General features: G+C 39.5%; 3 long non-coding RNA genes across 3 annotated transcripts; 2 read left to right on the top strand and 1 right to left on the bottom strand.

Annotated features, from left to right (window-relative positions):
• On the top strand, positions 1–1,472 carry LOC144026031 (uncharacterized). The gene is made up of 3 exons (XR_013285026.1): positions 1–271; positions 708–938; positions 1,210–1,472. It is a non-coding gene; the product is annotated as an uncharacterized LOC144026031 (long non-coding RNA).
• Positions 1,473–1,736: 264 nt separating this feature from the next.
• Positions 1,737–2,858, bottom strand: LOC144026187 (uncharacterized). Its single transcript, XR_013285068.1, has 3 exons — positions 2,583–2,858; positions 2,127–2,213; positions 1,737–2,045 (listed from the first exon to the last, which is right to left on the bottom strand). It is a non-coding gene; the product is annotated as an uncharacterized LOC144026187 (long non-coding RNA).
• Positions 2,859–10,828: 7,970 nt separating this feature from the next.
• On the top strand, positions 10,829–12,265 carry LOC144026148 (uncharacterized). Its single transcript, XR_013285058.1, has 3 exons — positions 10,829–10,948; positions 11,158–11,266; positions 11,810–12,265. It is a non-coding gene; the product is annotated as an uncharacterized LOC144026148 (long non-coding RNA).
• Positions 12,266–13,927: the final 1,662 nt, after the last annotated feature.

A 13,927-nucleotide genomic window follows, 5' to 3' on the forward strand; every position in this document is an offset into this window, starting at 1 on the left:
CCTCGGATTTCTCGTAGTCGCCATGCTGGGTGGCCTCCATTTACGTAGCGATTCGGTCTAACACGTATCTATCACGTTTGTTGTCTGCGTTTAAAATGGTACATTGTTGCTGCATCGTTGGCTGTTCGAACAAAGCCAAGGGGGAAAATGGTCGGTCTTTTTTCCGAATTCCGAAAATAATTAGGAACCAGGGCCTGGAGACAGAGGAGTGCGGACTCCGGAGGGAAGTCGTTACTTTGGGCTCGTGTGTGCAGCGATCACTTTGTGAGCGGTAAGCTTGTTTACCTTTATTTAATGCATGAGGATTAATAACGTTTCGACCGCCCATATATGGGCAAGTTGCTTATGTTTTGGATTCATGAGCAAGCAAGTTCGGTAGTACAAGCTGGCTAGCGGACGTTAGCCGAAAGCTAACATCGAACATTTTCACCCAAGTAGTGCCAGTGCAAAGTGTTTACTGCTGAAATTGGATTGATTAGTCTTGGGCTTTTAATGCCGATAACATGTTTTCTGGTGGCAAAATGTAAACTTGGAAAAAAAAGAGACAGAAGGGGCTGATGCAAGAAAACAGACCCCCGGGGGTGATGCAAGAAAACAGACCCCCGGTAGCCTACACATCATGCTAAAGAACTTATTCACGGCCACCCTACTGCGGTAAAATAACCAGTCTTTCCATATTTTATTTGTTTATATATTTATTTTAACAGGTCGCCCTGCGCCCGTTTTTCTGTCCAATCATCCCGACTGGGCTCCAACATTAAAGTTGGGTCCCAAGTTACAACATCTATGTCTCAGCCCAGTCGGTGCCAAGATATGAACGTGCACAGGAGAGACAAGCAAAGAAAAGACGACTCGAAGTGGCAGAGATTGTTGCAGTTATGCAGCCAGATGGCTCCAGTAACCTGTACCCTCAAGTACTGCTGACATCATTGACTCTGGTATGCCACTCAGAATTCATTACATGATATATTGTATGCATGAGTGAATGTATGTGTTTGTTTGTGTGTGTACACGCACCTTATATTTTAGAGACATTTGGAAGTGTTTATAGAAATAAGTATTTGCCTGTAGCAATGTTCATACATTAAAAAATGCAACAAAATGTGTACATTTCTTTTACACTGACAAAAAAACTATACTACTTTACTATATTAAACCTATTACTGGTACCGTATTTTTTTGTGATTTTTTATTTATTTTTTTCTTTAGGGATCTCATGCCACACCGACTTGATTGCCAATGACATGATGGAAACGAAGGCGAGCATCAAAGCATTGGAGGAGGACAACATGCGACTGTTTGTTTGGCGCTAATAAAGGCAGCGTTTATACAAATTCTATTGTTGGGTTTGTTTACAAAGCTATACATAATACAAATGACAGGATTTGACTCAATGTGCAATATGGTCCCTCTTAAAGTAATGGCATAAATCTCTATTATTTCTAAAAGCACAAAAAATGAAGTGAATAATGATTAGATGTAGTAATTCCAGGGTTAAAAATTGAACTGTTAATTAATGTAGTTTATTTTAGCACAGGTGCCTACCATCCTGAGATGACGGTATGATGTAATGATGGGGTACGCAATGACTTTCATTATGCTATGTACAGAGGAAAAAGTTGCTCTCTTTTAAATTTGTTTAATGTAAGACAAGTACCAGTACTGTGTTACAGTTTTCCCAATAATCCTTGTTTCACACTTGTCACAAAACCACTGTCCTTTTGGCAGTCTAGATTGGCACACTTCAAGTGATATCATTTGATTTTACAATCTGCTGCAGCACAAAAAACTACTCTATTCCGCATCTTTGAAGTACATGAGCAAGTGGTAGGTGACAGCGGCTGAGCAGGAACACTGGAAGTCCACTGCTGATCTAGTAAATGCTCTCCCGAGCAGTTCAGGTAAGGAGGGGATTTTGGGGGAAAAAAAACTCTGGCTTTTCCAACTGGCCAAAACGAGCGATCTGGGTGGACTCGCTCAATCACACTTTGTCCACACCACAAAGTCGCAGAAGTCCGTCCAGTTAAACTCATCTGTGCCTGAATCTGAAAATATTACAAACATTGTAATGAAAATATGAAACATAGAATTAAATAAGAAACTACAAAAAGTAAAGCCATACATACCTGGTAATACTATTGGTGTTGTCGTGACAAGTGATGGGAATTGTTGCCATCTGGCACCAGACAGAAATTGGGTGTTGTGACAGCCTCCTTAACCGTGAGATCATAAGAAAAGCTGTCAGTATGCTCAGTAGCTACCATGAACACGTTTTATTGTACTGGAAACTGAAACTAAAAATACGTCCTCTGAGAGTGGTTAACCTTAACCATTTAGAATAAGTTGATTAAGTAACATGTAACTAGTGAAAGGGTAGCATTAAATTTAATTAAGCCACGGGGAGGCTGTGCATAGTTACTTTTTATTCTTATACGCTCTGCCATATTTGCCTGTTATACAATTATTAGAAAAACCACATCAGGTAAACCCAGCTGTGCATGTAAACACAATGATAACAGGAAGCCTGAGAACAAATCAACATTTTTGTGTGCAGAATTACCAACACCATGTGGTTTACTTACGTGCAACAGCAACCGTTTCTTCTGATGCGATGTTAAAGTTTACACTCTGTATCCACCCGCTTACAAAATAATTGTAAGCCTCCAGGGATTTGTTGGCGTGTTATGGAGCATGTTGTCAACACGAGGTAGGGAAAGATGTCCAGAGAAGTCACATTTGGCCAGCAAGCTTTCTCCGTCAAAAAAAAAATCACCCTTGGTCAGGACGTAATTAGGATCAATCCCGCCACACAGAGACACCTTCTGCCTGTATCGTTGTTTTTGATCTTCCGGTAAATCGTGAAAACACTGCGAAAATTACATCAGGTTGATAAGCTCTACCGTGTAACTCGCGAGTGTACCTTGTGAACCGGCGGACACCCAATATGGCGCCCGAAGGAAAAACTCCCATGATGCATTACGATGTGCAAGCGACCTATTAAGTTTATTTAACTCAATTAATTAAACCTCATAATTAATTAACCAAAATGTAATGAACTCAATTAATTAAACATCATAATTAACTCTACTTAATATATTAACTTGGATTAACTTAATTCAATTGTTGGTGAACAATTCTCTTTTTAGACTTAAATTGGTTCAACAAGTCTTTTTAGCGTGCACTAAGGGGCGCCAAAGGACAGGTCATATTCTGTGGGAAGACCTGGGCGCGATTGCGTGAAAAACAGTGAACTTTTGTAGAGGACACTAAAGGTACGTTTTAATTCATATCTTGGGCTTCATCTTTCACAGTATCACAGAAGAGCAGCATATAGTTAAATTGCTAGAAACGGGAAGCCTGTGTTTCTTTTTTATTCCGTTTGGCAACGGCAAACGTCCTCAGTGGCAATGTTAGCTCTGTAACTATAGGAGAACAGTATTGTGATTGATGTAACGTTAGGTTTCACTTGGTGAAATCGTCTCCTCACGTTAATAACTTAGGCTGTCAGAGGGATGGCAAACGCAGTGCATGTAAATTAGAGATCAGAGAGATAAAGGGATTTGACTGTGAGGAAGAGCAACGGATGAAATGACAAGAAGCTGAGAAGGGAAACGAGTGCAAAATGGGACGGTGATGAACAGAAGTGAAGAACGTTGTACAACCTTAAGATGGAATGAAAAGCGTGAGTAAGGTAACGACGAGCGAGAGAGGTTTACAACAAGGCAGTAATATACAGCAGAAATCAACCAAATTTCCCTGCCTGTATTTTGCCTGTATTATTAAATTGAGCTGACTTTATGGATTCACCATAACATATCTGCTGTCTGTGTTTTTTTTGTTTTGTTTTAACACTGCCATGTTTTGTCCTCCTTTCGGTAGCACCCCTTTAGCTAATTTGACAGGACAGTGCAGCCTGTCCTTGTTGAAAATGTGTTCTTTTTCTCCCCTTCTTTGTCAGGGTTGGCATTGAACAAGATCTAACAAGGAAGTACTTTTATGATGGCTACAGCAACAACAAAAATGTTGGCGTTCCTGACAAAGATTCAGAACTTTAAAATGAGCCTTTGCTCTCTCAAAACTTCTAATTGTCCAGGCAAATAAATAAATAAATAAATAAATAAATAAATAAAAGATACTCCCACTACAGATACTGTGCTGCCATTAAAGAAGAGGTAAAGGCACCAGACCAGCATTACGGCTATCCAGACCCGTCACCAGAAAGAAATTGTAGGGGGGGCATTACCTATTTTTTGGGGGGCACACTTCATCAACCTAAATCTAATGTTCATCAGGTTGAACAGCGGCATTGTGACAACTGCAAAAGTGCTTAGAAATATTTTCTGTCACTTAAAAGCGGCAGTTCATTCTGAAATCTAAAAGACAAACTGAAAAAAAATGTGTAGTTCATTTTGCATTTATTCAACTCAAAAGTTCATTTGAAACAAATCCACTCGTCACTTCTGTAAACAACTATGTCCGAATGAATGACTGCAACCCAGCCCCTTCTATCAGGAATTGGCGAGCAGTTCAGCCTTCATTTGCATGTTGGATTAGGGTTGTATGATATGGACAAAATTTCCTTTCATTTTTGCCAGACATCTCTATTCTTTGATCTTTGACTCAGCATGAGACTTCACATCATTTCACTTTTTTTTTATGGTGCCTTCTGTATTTTGTGTTATTTTATTTTTATATTTATTCAGAATGTTTTTTTTTTGGTATTAATTTTATTTGCGTGTATACTTATCGACATATATTTACTCTAATTTTATTTTGTGTTATTTTATTTCACTTGTGTCTGCTAAAAGACTCATTTCTATTCCATGCACAGCACTTTGTATGCAGCAATGGCTGTTTTAAAGTGATTTAGAAATAAGGTTGAGTTATGTCGATGATATACAGAAACAACATATGGGTTCAGTGAAAAGCTAAGCAGAATATCGATCCAAAAGGATGTGTAAAGTGCTGTTTTTTTTTATTAGAACTTAGTGACAGTCATCAACATTAACAAACTTGGCAATAAAAAAAGAGAATTCAACTCACATTGTACTGCAACTGCTTTAGTGATAAATAATTTTATTCTCCTTAGTTGTTGTTGTGTATGTGTGACTACTTGTGTCTGTTAACCGCATACTGTGTATTGCTACAATTCATCCGTGCTCTGTGGCTTGACTAATGAAAATAAAAGTTTGACACTCACTTGTAAACGTAACCAGTGGACTCAGGATTCCCATTGATAACTGTGTCATCCTGGATCGAGGTTTGGCGTTTGGTGGCTCCCATTAAAGCGGCACGACGTTCTCACTGCTCAGTCTTTGTGGTAGTGCCAGCCGGCAAATGCGCATTATCTACCCGGAACTAGATTTTTGGCTAAGGCACGTCTGCAGAGCGCACGTCTTCCCCCCCCCCGCCTCACCCCATCCCTCCTGATCCTGATTGTCATTAGCTAGCCTTAGTTGTCAATCAAAGCCAAACTTGAAAGGAGGTATGTGGTTGGCTGGTAGGCCTACGCAATGCTTTACTTGAAACAGAAGGCGCAAGTTTACGTGACTGATAGGACGAATAGTTGGTGAGTCACCTTGCTAGGGCGGGCACAGCTGACTGCCAGGGCGGGCACGGACCCCCAAGGCCCGCCCATGGCGACGGTCCGCGGCTATCGTTTGATGTGGCAGATGCTGCGGCAAAAAGTATCATCTGACATTTAGAAGGGATGATGCTTTGATGGGGGAACTTGATCCCTCAGAAGTGCAACTTCTCACAAGATGGAAATTAATTTGTCAAATTTCTTTACAGCTCCTATGGGCCAAACCATGTTTGGCATGGTGATGGTTATGACAAATAAAGCCCCATGGTTTGGCTATTAAAATGGTAAATGTACTGTTGGAGCCTATGTATTCCTTTTTTTGACCTTGTGATAATTATTCATCCATCCATCCATTTTCTTGACCGCATATTCCTCACAAGGGTCGCAGGGGGTGCTGGCGCCTATCTCAGCTGGCGCTGGGCAGTAGGCGGGGGACACCCTGAACTGGTTGCCAGCCAATCGCAGGGCACACAGAGATGAACAACCATCCACACTTACACGCACACCTCGGGACAATTTGGAGCGCCCAATTAACCTGCCATGCATGCCTTTGGAATGTGGGAGGAGACCGGAGTACCCGGAGAAAATCCACGCGGACACGGGGAGGCCGGAGCCTGTACTCGAACCGGAGTCCTAAGAACTGGGAGACGGATGTGCTAACCACTTGACCACCGTGCCGCCCGTGATAATTATTATTTATTTGAATTATTTTCTGGCCTTCCCGACTCCTCTTCCTCCAGCCAGCCTGTTGATTGCAGAAAGACAGCTGGATAGGCTGATGGGTTTCCTTTTTTGTCATGTTGAAGGAGTGTGGAGAGAAATAGTTTGTTCACCACTAAAACTCTGCTAAGAAACAGGAAAGGAGACATTAAGGCTGCGTTCAGACTGGCAGCCCAAATCCGATTTTTAGCCCATCCAGATTGAAAGTGGATGGCTTTCTGTAGTCTGAACAGTCACAAAGCACATGAAATACGATTTCTGCAGGACGGATTGAAACCACATGCGGGAGGTAGTTTCATCTCCGATTTGGACGGGATACGTCTCAGTCTGATCAGCTCGAAACACTCAGAACAGATTTGACCGTCCGTGACCTAACTACACGTGCAAAACCCCCCCCAAAAAAACAATGTGCCCGCGCTGTCAATATCCAATCCAATCGGTTTGGTGCCCAGCTGGTTCCTCGCATGCTGCCCCGCCGACTCCGCTTATGCTCAATTAGATATACAGTTTACGTTTGCGCTCAAGCCGGTCTCGCGATTGGAGTCAGATATGCCTGCAGTCTGAACACAGCCTAAGTACTGACGGTGACAACGGGGTAAACGTGCGTTGCATGTGTTTTAATATAATATCGATATTTACCATCAGCTTATCGATTGATTTATCAATCAAAAAGTTCAACAATATACTGCAATACCACCCCCCACTAGCTAACATTTTTGTTTTGAATGTCAAAAAAATTTTTTTGAATGAATGAAAAATCTGTGAAAAAGCTTTAAAATAAAAATAACTGGTAAGAAAAGACACATTTTTTAAAGTATGACTTTACAGTGTTTCACCCACAAATTTTCAGAGGTTCAAAACGGGTCACCAGCCAAGTTTCAAAAATGGCATTTTGGCGTTGTTCTCCCTAAGCATTTATTTGTTTCCCATTTTTGAAACCTGTAAACTCTGAACGTTCTAAAACATTCAAAAAAATATTTCCAAACCTGAAAAGTGGGGTTGAATCTCCAAAAAGCATATTAAATCATTCAAAAAGACAACCTTTTTTTTTTTTCCTAATTTAATTTTACAGATTTTACAGATTTTTTTAAACTTGGCTAGTGACCGTTTTGAACCTCTGAAAATTTGTGGGTGAAACACTGTAAAGTCATACTTTTAAAAATGTCTGTCTTTTCTCAGCGTTTTTTTTTATTTTTATTTTTTTTATTTAAAAAAAAAAAAAAGCTTTTTCACAGATTTTTCAGTCATTCAAAAATATTTTTGGAGATTCAAAACAAATTTTTGGAGATTCAAAACAACTTTTTGGAGATTCAAAACATTTTTTTAGTCATACAAAAATTTTCAGAGATTCAAACCGAGGTTACAAGATTTTGCGTATGGGGTATATGCCACGGAAAAGGTAGGACGTGATTTTGCACAACAGTTTGTTTCCCATCCGGGTTGCGAACGCGCAACCGAGGGGCACAAAGTCGGAAGCACAAGTATTTTTGACGCAGCTCACACGTCGCAAAACGAACCGGAAACAAACTGATGTGCAAAAAACAGTCCCACCTCTTCCATGGCATATACCGCATTGGCAGCATTCTGATTCCATAGACTCAACTCTCATTTTTGGCCTATTACATCAAAATTCCTTCTTAACAAAATATTCTTGGTTGATTGTTTCACCTAGAGCGACGACAAATTGGAGGCATATGTAACAGCCCTTGACATTACAAATAAAGTCTTTATGCTAACATGAAGTTCCCCATTTATTGGGACGCTTTTCGATGTCATATGTTAATGAACGCCTCCTACAGAATGTATCCGATCATCTTCAAACTTGGCGTATTTTATCTTAAAGGGGCACGATGCAAGATTAATTTTTGCACATTTGCGACCCCTCTGGCTAAACGTGAAAAGGACCCCAACGACGTGCACACGGCCAGGGGCATGCACAACTTTTCGGGCACGAGCAAACCTCCAAGTTAATCGAACAAACGTAAACACGGAGCACAACACCTTTTTCATAGGCTTAATAATGTCTACAGAGGTAAGAAACGTATTAATCTTCAAGTTACTTTTTATGTGAAAGGCATTTTGAGTGACAAAAGCTTACGTAATTACAACCTTCCAAACATAAACAGTGCATCTCGTGAATCCGATGACACTGAGGATAGCAATACGTTGCTAATATGCCCAAGTGCTGAGACATTAGTTAGCGACCGTGTGGTAGTTTTATTCTGCACTGCTAATCATAAATAGACCCTATCGTATTTTCGTTACAAAGTCTTACCTTTTTAGCAAGAAGTCGGCAAGCTGTGGGTCCCTGTGGGGATGACCCCAGGATAGCTCTTAGCTCTCTCCACCTGACAAACGCTGCTCCTACATTTATCCGCGTCCCCCCTTGACGCTGGTCTGAAAGTTTTTTACTTCTCTTTGTCTTCCGTGAAGTCTCCATAAGGGATTGAGACGTATCGGGCGCAGGTCTCTTCAAGTCCATCTTGAATTAGCTGTCCTGTCCGTGAAGTTGCGTGAACAATCGCGAGAGCTAACAGGGACAATAGCGTGGACGCGCATGATGTCATGCTCAGAGCAAAAGTTTCCGGCCCGAACCCTCCTTTTACAGAAAAATAGGGGCAACAGTCATTGTGCCACAGTAGTGCCTCCTCTCCATAATACAATTCTTAAAACATGTGCGGGTGAATAATATGGTTATTTTAAGACTACAATTTGAGTCTAATCTTGCATCGTGCACCTTTAAGATGAGACAAGTTATCGAAAGCTTTTTATTTCAGTGCATGCTGTTGCCACGACTATTTTTTTTTCCTGTTTGCAATTGAGGGTCGAATCTTATGTAAATGCATCAAACTTTGCACACAAATAAGGTACCTAAGAGGGTCCTTTGTAGCTGCTCGCATTTTTTTTTTTTTTTTTTTTTTTTACATTCTCCATTGTCTCTCATATTTGCCAAATGTTGCATCAATCTCCTTCTCATACCATCCAAGCTCATTCATCCCCCGGAGATGGGACTCGGAGGAGTGATCTATTTATGTTGCAGATGCGCATCTTTGATCTGCCATGTTGGAAACTTTGATCTGTCATTTCGTTATGTCGACGAGAAACTTCCCATGTATTTTGAGCGCAGCTGTTCTCTTATGTCCTGAACTTGTCTCAAAAAGCCTCGAGGCAAACGCCAACCTGATTTCTGGTCAGGACTTTCATTGTCTGAATCAAAGCAAATGTTTTCACTTCGTTGAGTATTTCTTGTCTATCAAACGTTCAAACAAAACTTTATATGATACTTTTCCATATTTACTTGTCTCTCAATCTGTCACACGGTCATTTGTTTCTATTCATGATGATTGCAATAGTTCAAAAGCGAAAAGTTCAATAGTGATTCATGTTGCAACTTTGACTCACTTTGATCAACTACTCTATTCTGATCATCCATCCATCCATCCATCCATGTAAAAGCTTAAACTGCAATATAGGCAATAAACAGATAAACACAATTTTCCAATCACTGTAACACAATTAAGGGACTTTTTTTTTTTATTTTCTTTTTACAAAAGGTTCCAAATTGAAATATGGCTGTATAGGGCAGAAATCCCACACCCCCATGATTTTGAACATTTAAACGTTTAATGAACATTTAAAGTGTATGGGACAGCTCAGGACATTTTTTAATATGTTGTTTGGAACGATATAATATACACGACAAAATGAGCGGCTCGTCGAGTCAAAACATATTAAAAGAGTACAGTGATACCTCGGCTCACGAACGCTTCAGCTCACGAACTTTTCGCCTCACGAACATTAAATTCGCGAAAATTTAGTCTCGGCTGACGAACTACTTTTCGGCGGACGAACCAAACCACGCGGTCGAACAGCACTACGGTGGCGGCCACAAGAAGCTGACGCACGCTCACGGCGTCCCAGTTCGTCACCCCCTTTCTTTTAGTGCGGACGCGGTTTGTGTTTGATAGACATTTTGGACCATATTGAGTGTACTTTTGCTATTATGGGACCGAAAAAGACCCCACCACAGGCTAGTGTTAAGCCTAATGCTTACCAGCGAGGGACGGCGATTCGGCGGCGCGTTTGCATTGTAGTCAATGGAGTTCGCGCCACTAAAAAAAGCGAAAGTGCCATCACCTACCTCAAAAAAGGAGAAAATCGTGCCACGGCTGTTTAGTCCCAGGAAAGAGGTGAAAGTAGTTGGCGGTGCTCACTTTTTGTTGACTCGCTAAAGTGCTCCACTTCCTTGTTCACCAAGGGACACACCTCCTCCGCTCCGGTGAGCACGAAAGTGCGAATGAGCGACAACCGTTCCATAAACACTCTACGCGGTGAAACGCTCGCAAATGAAGTAAGTCTACCATTGCTACTATCCTTAAGAACTACCATCACAAAGTAAAATAAAACTTTATTATTATACAGTACAATTTATTTCTTTAATTACAATACAATAGCACATTTATTATACATAAAATAAGGTATATTTTTGTGTAATTTTAAGGGTTATTTAGTAGAAAATTATGTTTTACAGGGACCTGGGAACGGATTATTCTCATTTTAATGGTTTCTGTACAGCGCACATTTCGAGGAAGACTCGTTTGACCCGCTCCCGGCCCTGAAGCTGTCACTTGGCTATAATGTGGGGTAAGAACTACAATCTAGAAAGTTAACAGCACTTATTTTAGCAGCTCATGGCAAAAATAACCACTGCCAAATTAATATACAGTCAATGAAAAGGTACCAATTTCTAATGAGGAACTGCTAGCTTTCCATTTGTTGTCTATTTTATTTTGTATTATGTATTGTGCTGTGCATATGTGTTGAAGTTAACAACAGCTCAAACTTTGTTTCAGATGGTGGATGAGATGCTTATGGAGTGAGTATGAGTCGAATGAAACTGCTACATAGGCGACATGTTTGGAAGATGATTTGGGTGATGTATCTGGTGTTTGCATCCAAAATGTGAGTAAATTTATTGTACAATATACATGATTGATAACACACCAATTTATGGAAAAACAAATTACTCACCCCACCTAGTGTTCAAATTTGTCATGTACATGTAATTTACAAATGTATTGTGCATTTTTCAAAGAATAAAATGGCTGTATAGGTGTAAATATTACCTGGATTCATTACAAATCAACTGAAATATTGCCAGCCTTTTATTGTTTTAATATTGCTGATTATGGTTTACAGCTCAAATATCCTATCTCACAATATTAGAATATTTCCTCAGACCAAGTATAAAAAATAAATAAAATAAAAATAAAAAAGCCATAATATTCTAATTTTCCGAGACAGTCCTGTATTGTGCGCAAAGTCCTGGGACAGCCAACATTTCATATGTATTTTTTATTTGAAATATCAACATCCACAATTAGAATTCAATCTAATCACAACATAGTCGGAAAAAGTAGAAATAGAAATGAAAGTTAATTCTAATTATTTTGCATATATGCACAACATGATTAAATAATTCAATTGGTATATTATTATGTACAGAATACAGAATATGTGGAGGATCTTAAGAAGATTGTGGAGACCATCTGTCAGGGGGCCAATCTGGATGAGGACACACTCCTTGAAAGCTGCCGCTGGACCAGGAAATGCAGAACGAACGCCGACCACTGTGTGCAGACTTTCAGAAGCCAGACTAGGCAGAGGCTGTGCGGTCATACAATTCACACTTTACTTACCGTTAACTTTTTCAGTGGAGTAATAGCGGAGTTTTAGACATGACAATTTCAGACTCGGATATTGGATTTTGTGACCAATTGTAGGAAGCGCAATGAGCTACTGCCTTTCGATATTTTTATTTTTATTTTTGTGGGAGATGAATCACTGGATAGTTTGACTGACGACTCGCAAGATGCAATTTGTACATTTGTAAAATAAAATTGTAAATTTATAGGCATAGCTGATTGTTCTCTATTTGTTCATTTATAATTTGGATGAAAAGAAAAAGGCATGTATTTCTTTTGTATAATTGTATTTATTTATATCATATTTCGTGGTTTCCTTTGTAGTCATCCGATGGAAATGTTCTCCTTTTTACTGACACTACACAAGAAGGAATCGGTAAGCCGTCTGCAAGACTTCCACACTGAGGCAGACCGCTTTGAACGTCCAGTGATGGGTGATGCACTGGTTCTGCTGCGCTCCGGACTCTGACAGCAAACGCTCTCCTTCACTGTTGCCATTGCTACACAGTTACCACAGGAACACCTGCAAAGCACAAGCAACTTTTTTTTTTTTATAGCCATTTATAACATTTACAAAGAATTTGTTCATTATTTGAGAATTACTTGGATTATGTATTTCAAGCACTTTAGGAGAAAAAAGTGTCATGCATCTGACTGGTATGAGGTCAATCTAATTTCCAAAATGCATGTTGTAAACTTTTTCCATTGTGAATTGAGACTCACAGTGGTTGGCATGTGCCAATGTAAAAGGGGCAGTGGTGGTTTCACTTCTTAGGACGGCGAGTAAGAAGCATTTAGTTTATGGTTTGCATTTTAAGATGGATAAGTTCTATTTTGCTACTACCAATATAAATTAGCTTTTTACTATAACAAGCATAATAATTTGAGTGTATTGGACTAAACCAAGCTACATTTTGGCCACAAAGCGTTTGCTATTTCACCCTTACAAAAATCTAAACAGCATTGTTAGTCCATAATTTCCTTTTAAAATGAAGAGTAAGATTTACCATTCTGTGTTCTGGAGCCTGCCGATGTCGTCCTCTACCTCGGCAGTTTGAAACCGGTCGCAGCCACCTTCATTGTAACGCAGACGACCGGACACAGTTGCACCAGCACCTTCATCAAGAAAAGGCTCAAACCGATACAGCTGGATACATTCCTGAGCTGAAATATCTTCGTCTGAAGACTGCTTGTGTAGTCAGGGACGTCAAATTCCAACTCTACACTTGATAGCGAGTCAGAAAGCCCATTACTATCCGTGTAGTTCTCCATATCCTCGTATTCATATATATATATATATATATATATATATATATATATATATATACACATCCACTCACACACGTGGCCTACTTCTTGTATATAATTAAAACACTTGCACATTCATATTTTCACAATCTGACAGTCTTAACCAAAGACTACCTAAACAAGTGAAGTAAAATTCATTAGAAGAGAAAAACAAACATCACAGACATAACCAACAAACACAAGAACACAATCTGACAAAACAAGGAAATTACAATTCTTAAACCAATATTTGCAAATGTACTGTAATTTGTCACAGGCCTTAATTTGAAGTTGACAACTGTCTTGTTGAAATCAGTTCTTGAAAACACAATTTATTTTATACGTTTCTCTTTTTATGTCATATTTGTGCTTCAGTTGAAGTCAGAGCAATTTGGGTAAGGTATGGGGTGTGCCAATCCCCCATTGCTTAAATACCTAAAACTTTTCTATGTAAATATCAAATAATGCGTGTATTAGAGGAGGACCACCGGGTTGCGAATGGTTAGAGGGTTGCACATGGTCTGATATATATGTATGTATACATACACACACACACATATATATATATATATATATATATATATATATATATATATATATATATATATATATATATATATATATAAAATCA

Source organism: Festucalex cinctus, chromosome 9 (genome assembly GCF_051991245.1).
Source record: "Festucalex cinctus isolate MCC-2025b chromosome 9, RoL_Fcin_1.0, whole genome shotgun sequence".
Taxonomy (NCBI): domain Eukaryota; kingdom Metazoa; phylum Chordata; class Actinopteri; order Syngnathiformes; family Syngnathidae; genus Festucalex; species Festucalex cinctus.